Raw genomic sequence first — 9494 nt, forward strand, 5'->3', positions numbered from 1 at the left:
CAAAACAAAAATCCCAAAAAATTAACTGTGGTTGTTTCTGAGTAGTGGGATGATGGATTTTTCCCCCTTAGTTTCTGTATTTTGTCCTTTTCAAATCCTCTCTAATGCACAAGTGTTACTTTTGCAAAACAAAGTAGCAAATGTAAGAAGCCACGTGTGCTCCTTTCTGCTTGCAGTATAATTTCACAAAGCCCTGACTCTTCCACAATGTGTAGCTCTCCAGAAAGATGCTTTGAAGACAAAGCAGGACAGAGCGCACGGCCCCCACATCTCTTGCCTGAGTCACTACATTCCTTCAAAGATAACATGACCCCTGCCAGGAGCAGTGCCTCACACCTGTAATCCCAGTGCTTTTGGAGGCCAATGTGGGATGATCATTTGAGGCCAAGAGTTTGAGACCAGCCTGGGCAACATGGCAAGACCCTGTCTCTATTTTAAAATTTTTATTTTTATTTTTGAGAGAGTCTAGCTCTGTCACCCAGGCTGGAGTGCAGTGGCAGGATCTTGGCTCACTGCAACCTCCGCAGTTCAAGCGATCTTGGGTTCAAGTGATTCTCCTGCCTCAGTCTCCTGAGTAGCTGGGATTACAGGCGCCCCATCACACCCAGCTAATTTTTATATTTTTAGTAAAGATGGGGTTTCACCATATTGGCCAGGTTGATCTCAAACTCCTGACCTCAAGTGATCCACCTGCCTCGGCCTCCCAAAGTGCTGGGATTACAGGCATGAGCCACAGTGCTTGGCCTTAAAATTTTTTTTAAGTAGCTGGGCTTGGTGGTGCATGCCTAGCTGCTTGGGAGGCTGAGGCAGGAGGATCACTTGAGCTCAGGAGTTTGAGGTTACACAGTGAGCTATGATCAGACAACCCTGGAGAGTTGGCTCTGAGTCCCCTCATGGTCACCATGATTGTTGATTAAATTAAAAAAAATCAATCACTGCACTCCAGCCTGGATGACAGTGCAAGACCCTGACTCTAAAAAAAAAAAAAAAAAAAAAAATTATTGCCTCTTCCTACACGTAAGATGACCAACACCTGAAGGGGTTCGTGATGATGCCACTGTCATCTATAAGCAGATGTACTCTACCACCAGACCTTGACGGGACTCTGCTTCAATGTCACACCCGAGCATGTTTGATGTGCTCTTGTGCATATTAAGCCCCCACTCCGTACACAAGCAGTGAGCTGAAACACTGTGTTGGAGCAGCCTGACAGAGCTGCTCCCAGGCTATAGGCCTCAATCTGTAGTCCTCAGTAAGACTTCAGAATAAAACTAACTTTAGTTATTTGAAAGCTTGATTTTTTCTCCTTTATTCAACAATCATGGCGACCATGAGGGAACTCCAAGCCAACTGCCCAGAGTTGTCCAAAACATCACCAGGACCCGGTGCCTTGGTACCAGCATGGGCCCTTTGAGTCCCTCTGGGTCCCAGTGGTTAAAGACCACTGAGTGAGTCTCTCCTCACACACAGCTGGTGGTCTTGAGATTTATTCACACATAGTTGCTACGACTCCTTGATGAAGGGGGAAGTTCTTCCTTGCGACTTCTGTTTCTTGAGAAGGGGATTTCTCCTAGCTGAAACACTAGGAAGAAATGATCACGTGAGGTGTCTGATTGGCTAGGTTGTGCCCGTGCTCCCCCTTTCTGTTTGACTCTGTAAGTAAAGCTCAGCAGGACAGAAGCTATTAAAAATCTATGAGAGTTTGACCTGAGTCAACTCCAAAGACCAGGAATATTTGCTCCTTCCAGCTGGATTCTGATTTGGCAACCCTCGGTGATTAGAGGGCTCATGAAGGTGTTGCAGGTGCAATCCTTGCAATGCACAGAGGCCTCATAGGAAATTCCTTGTCACAAGCAATTGACAATCGGCTCTTCTGAGGCCCCACAAGTTTTTAGATAACCAGAGGGAGAAACAGAGACAATGATTTAACACTGAAATGACCAAAAATTGCATTTTCAAACATTAAGGCATGCCAGGTTTTCTGGGACTGCAGCCAGCTACATACTATTGCCCATTCTTGTCCACTTGTTTAAACCGATGGACAAACAACATCAAGGAAAATTCAGAGCTCAAGCAACCAATCTGCAGCTACAGAGTTATTAACATGTAGAGTCTTCTAAGTTCTCTCTCTTTTTTTTCTTTTCTTTCTGAATACGTTGAATCTGCTGACTTTTCTTTTCTTTTTTTTTTTTTTGAGACAGAGTCTCGCTCTGTTGCCCAGGCTGGAGTGCAGTGGCACCATCTCGGCTCACTGTAAGCTCTACCTCCCAGGTTCACACCATTCTCCTGCCTCAGCCTCCCAAGTAGCTGGGACTATAGGCGCCCACCACCATGCCCGGCTAATATTTTCTATTTTTTTAGTAGAGACAGGATTTCACTGTGTTAGCCGGAACGGTCTTGATCTCCTGACCTCGTGATCCGCCCACCTCGGCCTCCCAAAGTGCTGGAATTACAGGCGTGAGCCACCACGCCCAGCCTGAATCTACTGACTTTTCTAGTGCTTTCCAGATAAAACTCATTGTTTATGGTGTTACTAGTTCAAGACTACCTGGAGATTTTGTTTTTCTTACAGAATTCAGCCAGTTCTAACTAAAATGTAGACACTGAATTTTTAACCCTAAACTCATGTAAAACTAAAAAAAAATAAAAAATAAAAGGGGTTTTAAAAATCAAACTGCCATGGAAACTGCTTTACCCAAAATTTGGGTTCACAGCCTTCATTATATTACTCATTAAAGCAAATAAAGTTTAGCCATGTGAACATGTCCCAATTTTGTCAGAAATGTAACTTGGGGCCAGGCATGGTGGCTCACACCTGTAATCCCAGCACTTTGGAAGGCCAAGGCGGGTAGATCACTTGAGGTAAGGAGTTCAAGACCAGCCTGACCAACATAGTGAAACCTCATCTCTACTAAAAATACAAATATTAGCTGGGCGTGGTGGTGGGTGCCTGTAATCCCAGCTACTCGGGAGGCTGAGGCACAAGATTCGCTTGAACCTGGGAGGTGGAGGTTGCAGTGAGCCAAGATTGTGCCACTGCACTCCAGCCTGGGCAAGAAGAGCGAGAGATTCTGTCTTAAAAAAAAAAAAAAGTGTAACTTGGATCCAAACATCTTTTATAAACCAGTGAGTTTCTTATTAGTGTCTCATGACTAAAACTCTAAAATGAAAGCTGTAAGACATTTGTGTGTGTGTATGTGTTTGATGTGTTTACAAATATGTACATTTATTATAACATATTATACATATTATATTATTTGTATAATATAATATAGTACATATTATAACAATATGTTGTGTCTATGTAGTACCAAATTACTTATAAATAAATGAGTGCTCATAAATTAGTAAGCCCAAATATTTTTGAAGTTCATCTGACTTAAGTAAATCTCTAAGAAATAAGATGGGTTTGAAATTAGTGGTAAAATAAGAGATAGAAATGTCTTCGGAATTGTCAGCATACGTTTTTGCCTGGGTTGAGTGGTCAGACGGGTTTATATGAGCTAATAAATATTTAAGATGTCAGGGTTTAGCATGAAGGCTATAAAACTATAAACCCAGCCAGAAACAGAATGATCTTTATGTAATTTTTTATAAGAAAAATTATTTCATATTGTTGGTTTAATAAAAACAGCTAAATCTTCTGAGTTATCAGAAAAATAGCCATATATATTTAACTTTAATGTTCTTACTTAGGTGAACACCTAATATTCACAGGCTGTTAAAATGGTTAGCAGGAAAATAACTTATAAAATGATGATTCACTTTGTCTAATATCTCAGTTTTTATAATTAATCTAGCCAAAGACCTTATCTTGAGGGTCTAGAAAAGCAATTTACTAAATAAGTAAATGTCAATGGGATAAATGCCTATAAATAAACTTTTCATGTTTGAAATCTTAAATTAAATGTCTCCATTTCCAACTAAGAAAAATTATGTTACATGTTTCTAAAAATTATAATATAAGCTGTGCATGGTGGCTCATGCCTGAAATCTCAGTACTTTGGGAGGCTGAGGTGGGCAGATCACCTGAGGTCAGGAGTTCAAGACCAGCCTGGCTGACATGGCAAAACCCCATCACTACAAAAATACAAAAATTAGCTGGGCATGGTGGCATACACCTGTAGTCCCAGCTATTTGGGAGGCTGAGGTGGGAGAATCACTTGAACCTGGGAGAAGGAGGTTGCAGTGAGCCGAGATCATGCCACTGCACTCCAGCCTGGGTGACAGAGCGAGACTCCATCTCAAAAATAAAATTATAATATGGTTCTCATCAATAAAATTCTAATATGTGACAGACAATTCAAGATTTCTGGCTTCCTAGGTTTTCACTAAATTTAAGTTTACTAAGAGTTAAAAATTCTAATTTATATATGATTCTGTATATAAATGTGCCTAAAATGTGTTTTTAATTTAAAAATTATTTAAAAGGCATAAAAATATTTTATTAAGAAAAAATAATTTTTGTCTAATTTTCAGGTTTTTTAAAAATATGAAACAAAACTAAAAGAAGCCAGCAGTAGGAGGGAGAGATGTAAAGAAGCTTACGGATATGAAGTTGTATTTTTGGTAAGAAAAGTTTAAAAAAGAGAGAGAGAATAATTTTGTATGAGAAAGAATCTTGTATGGTGAAGTTTTTGTCCTAAAGGAAAATGACTGATTACAGGACAAAGCAAAAAGTCCACACATAACTTAAATGGCCTGTGTAAATTGTGATAAGGTTCATGAAAAGAAAATTTTATAAAAGGAAATTTGTATGTGATTAAGTTAGCTCTAATTTTGAATAATTATTTATAACAATCTTTCTAAGGTTTGAGTTTTGATATTAAAAATACACTACTACAAAACTAAAGATTGGTTCCCTGTATTAGAACAAAGTTTTCTTAAAGTCTTGATTTGCTCTTAGTAAAATTATAAGAGGTTTTGATTCTTATCTGTTTCTTTTTTTAAACTTCTCAAATTTACATATCAGAAGTTCAACTTTTGCCATGTGATCTGCAGCCATGTATCATTGCCTTCTGTTCCTTTTCCCTTGAAAAGGTATATCTTTTTGTTTGGCTAGGATTATAACTCTCTCCTTCAATCTTTTCATCAACTCCTGTTCTAACTTTGCTATTGTGGTCTGATGCTTAAGTGCTTATCTTCACAGTTTAGAAAGCAATGTTTCCTCCAGTATAACTGGATTCTGTGCTGTTGGCTTTTCTTTTTGTTTCCTTTCTTTTTCAGACATGGTCTCACTTTGTCACCAGGCTGGAGTGCAGTGGCTTGATCACATTTGGCTTTTCTTTTTCTGTGTGTGTGTGTGTGTGTGTGTGTGTGTGTGTGTGCAGATAGGGTCTTGCTATATTGATCAGACTAGTTTCAAACTCCTGGCCTCAAGGGATCCTCCTACCTCAGCTTCCTAAAGTGTTAGAATTACAGTGTGAGCCACTGTGCCTGGTTGGCTTTTCTTAATATGTCTGAATTGTTCAGTGTAACCAGGATACTTCCCACGCCGTTTCTAAGAGCCATGTATTCCCCCGTTCAAGGTACTAGTTTTCTTGTTTACACTCTCCTAGAATGTAGTGTACACTGATTACCCTGGACGCATTCTTCCTGTGTCAGATTAAGTACAAATGCCCTTTCTTAATGACGTTGATTTCTAGGTTACCTAAATGGGCTTCCCATAAGGAGAAGCAATCACACATTACAGGAGGTTTTTCTTTACCTTTTTAGTAACTGGCCTAAATCACGCACACACACAAGATTTTACATTTTGTCGTGATAATTTCTGTGTTGTCTTTATTAGTTTTTTGATTACTTAGAAGAACTGAGCTTTGAAAGGGTTAAGGCTTTTACATCCATGTAACTTTTGTATTGCCTTTGAGGTCTTAATTATCACTCTGGTTAAACAAATAACTATTATTTTTCAATGACCTGTGATTCTGTTTTGATCAAGTGCTTTAAACCTTTTGACATTTTTTACAGGTCTCTCCAGGACCAAAATCCTGAATTAAGCCTTTTTGAATTACATGATTAGACTTATGTGGTAAACTGTATGGGAAACATTGTCAAATGGTAAGTGATGCTAGACCTTCTTTCAATTACATTTATGGGTATATTATTGATATCAATGTTCCAAAATTATGTAAATTAAAAAAACCAAATATCAGTCATAACTTTGTTATATTAAAACCTGTTCTAAACCTATGTTTACATCGATATGTTATTAATGTGAGTATTTTAAAGACTGCGTAAAATTTATAAAAGCTGGATAGTCCTCATGTGACACAGTCAGTCATGATTCTTATTGTTATCTTAAAATGCTGCAGGTAACACAAATAACTACATTTCCTTGTACTGTGGGAACTTTTATCAAATTTTAACCATGACTAATCTAAGTTTTGTCATTCAAAGTTATTGTTCTAAATTCTTCTCTACAAACATTTACAATCAGCTCTAGTCCAAAATTTCTTTTCATAAAAAAGACTCTAATTAAAGTGTGAGTACAGAAAAAGGGGAAAAATAGTACAATTAATATAAAAATAGGCCGTCTCAAAAAAAGAAAAGAACACAGATCTTCTCAACATCATTAATCATTAGAGAAATGCAAATCAAAACCACAGTGAGATACCATCTCCCACCCAATAGGATGGTTGTTATTAAAACAAAACAAAACAAGTTAAGGCTGTGGATAAATTGGAACCTTTGTGCGCTGCTGGTGGGAATGTCGTCTTGGAAAGAGGTACGGCAGTTTCTCAAAAAAGTAAAAGCAGAATGACCCCAGAATGGATCCCACAATTTTGCTTCTGGGTGTACTCCCAGCAAAACCAAAAGGAGGGTCTCAAAGGGCTGTTTGCACAGTCATGCTCCTAGCAGCATTAGGCACAGTAGCCAGGGGCCATCAACAGATGACTGAATAAGCCAAGTGTGGTCTGTGCATCCCAGGAACTATGATTCTGCCTTAAAAAGGAAGGAAATTCTGCCATATGCAACAGCGTGGATGAACCTTGAGAACATGAAGTCAAGGAAAATAAGCCAGGCTCAGAAAGACAAACACTGCTTGACTCCACTCACACGAGGCATCCAGTCAAACTCATAGAGACAGGCAGTAGAATGGTGGATGCCGGGGCTGCCGGGAGAAGGGAATGGGGAGTTGGTGTTTAATGGGGACAGAGTTTCAGATTTGCCAGATGAAAAACTTCTGGAGACCCAGTGTCATCAGCAATGTGAATGGACTTAGCGCTGTGGAATTATACACTTAAAAATGGTTAAGAGAGGCCGGGCGCAGTGGCTCACGCCTCTAATCCCAGCACTTTGGGAGGCTGAGGCGGGTGGATCATGAGGTCAGGAGATCGACACCACCCTGGCTAACACGGTGAAACCCTGTCTCTATTAAAAATACAAAAAAAAAAAAAAAATTAGCCGGGCGTGGTGGTGGGTGCCTGCAGTCCCAGCTACCCGGGAGGCTGAGGCAGGAGAATGGCGTGAACCCGGGAGGCAGAGCTTGCAGTGAGCTGAGATGGGGCCACTGCACTCCAGCCTGGGCGAAAGAGCGAGACTGCATATCAAAAAAAAAAAAAAATGGTTAACAGAGATATTTTATGTGTATTTATCACAATTGAAATTTTTTTAGGCCAGGTGCAGTGGCTCATGCCTGTAATCCCAACACTTTGGGAGGCCGAGGTAGGAGAATCACTTGAGGCCAGGAGTTTGAGACCAGCCTGGGCAACATAGGAAGACCCCCATCTCTACAAAAAATTAAAAATTAGCTGGGTGTGGTGGCACACACCTGTAGTGTCAGCTAGTCGGGAGGTTGAGGCTGGGGCAGGAGGATCCTTTGAGCCTAGGAGGTAGAGGCTGCAGTGAGCCATGATCACACCACTGCACTCCAGCCTGGGCAAGAGTGAGACCCTGTCTCAAAAAAAAAAAAAAAAGAAAAGAAAAGAAAGAAATTTTTAAAGGCAAACCATGATGATTGCACAACAATTGGATGTACTTAATGCCACCAAACTGTACACTTAAGAATGTTTAAAATGGGGCTGGGAGCCGTGGTTCACTCCGATAATTCCAGAACTTTGGGAGGCTAAGGCAGGAGGATCACTTGAGGACAGGAATTCAAGACCAGCCTGGGCAACATAGGGAGAACTCATCTCTACAAAAAAGTTTTTAGAAAATTAGCTGGGCCCGATGGTGCGTGCCTGTAGTCCCAGCTACTCCAGAGGCTGAGGTGGGAGGATCCCTTGATCCCAGGAGGACAAGGCTGAAGCGGACTATGACCGTGCCACTGCCCTCAAGCCTGGGTGACAGAGGCCACCTTGTCTCAAAAAAAAAAAAAAAAAAAAAGCACAAAATATCTCTCTGAACCATTTTTTTTTTTTTTTTTTTGATATGCAGTCTCGCTCTTTCGCCCAGGCTGGAGTGCAGTGGCCCCATCTCAGCAATCTGCGGCAGTGTGCTTGCTCCGTGAACCTGCGCACTGCCCTGCGAGGCCCCACAGCCCGGTGGCCTCCCCCGTGGTGGCCTTGTCTGGTGCCTGGTCCATGCCATGCGTGGCTGTGCAGCTGCAGCCCTCCTAGGCCTGGGACCCTCGCGGCTGGCGCTCCAGGTCGCTGCACCGAAGGGCACCTGCATTGGAAACTAGTGGCTTTGCCGGGCGCCTTCCCAAGGGACTGGTGCATTTGCCTTCCTTCTGCAGGGTCTGCACCCCACCCTCATCCCACCATCCACAGTGGGCAGGGGCGCTCGTTCTGAGGGGCTCGCCGCACTAGCTCACCACACAGTCCGTTCTCTTTCCCCCTTGGCGGGGCATCTGCCTGTAGCTTCGGAAGGTTTCCGTTTCCCCAGGCCTTGCCGTGGCGCCAGGTTCCCAGCCTGAAGCCGGTGGGCCCCTCGGTTGGCCGGCTCGGGTCTTCGCTTAGCTCAGAGAAATGCTCTCTTTCATGTAATGTTCTCACCTCCGTCTGTCCCTCCCTTTCCCTCTGCAGCTCCTGGTACTCAGAGGCTGTGTCCCGAGTCTCCTCTCCCCGTCCCCGGCTCCAGGCCCTCGTGTGAGTCTCGGCACTCGCTCCCGTCCCCCCACCCCCGCGCCGTTCTTCTGTTTTGCTGCCCGGTTGCTCTTTGGGACCTCAGGGATCCAGCTCCAGGAAAGCCATTTTGTGCCGCACTTTGATCACGTCAAATGAGCGTCTTTGACGATGAGCCAAGCGCCTGGCCACTCCTCTGCGGCTGCACGCTGTGGGTCCCGGCAGGGCCTATCTCTGGCTACCGAGCCCCTCGGGGCTGTTGTGGTCTCGGGGGCTCCTGGCCTCCATGATGAGTGTGTCCTTGCCAGCTCTCGGGGTCAGGCTCCCTTGGGCCACCCCAAACCTGTGATGGACAAGGAAGCGACCTGGCCATTCCATCAGAGCAAGGATGCCGGATGCTGCAGCCCCAGAGGCCTCTCGGCAGCCTTTTCCAGCCCCCTCCGTGCTTCTAGAATCCTCCTCACCATTTGGGCTTCCTTCTTCCGCAGA

The sequence above is a fragment of the Pan troglodytes genome, chromosome 15 (genome assembly GCF_028858775.2).
Source record: "Pan troglodytes isolate AG18354 chromosome 15, NHGRI_mPanTro3-v2.0_pri, whole genome shotgun sequence".
Taxonomy (NCBI): Eukaryota; Metazoa; Chordata; class Mammalia; order Primates; family Hominidae; genus Pan; species Pan troglodytes.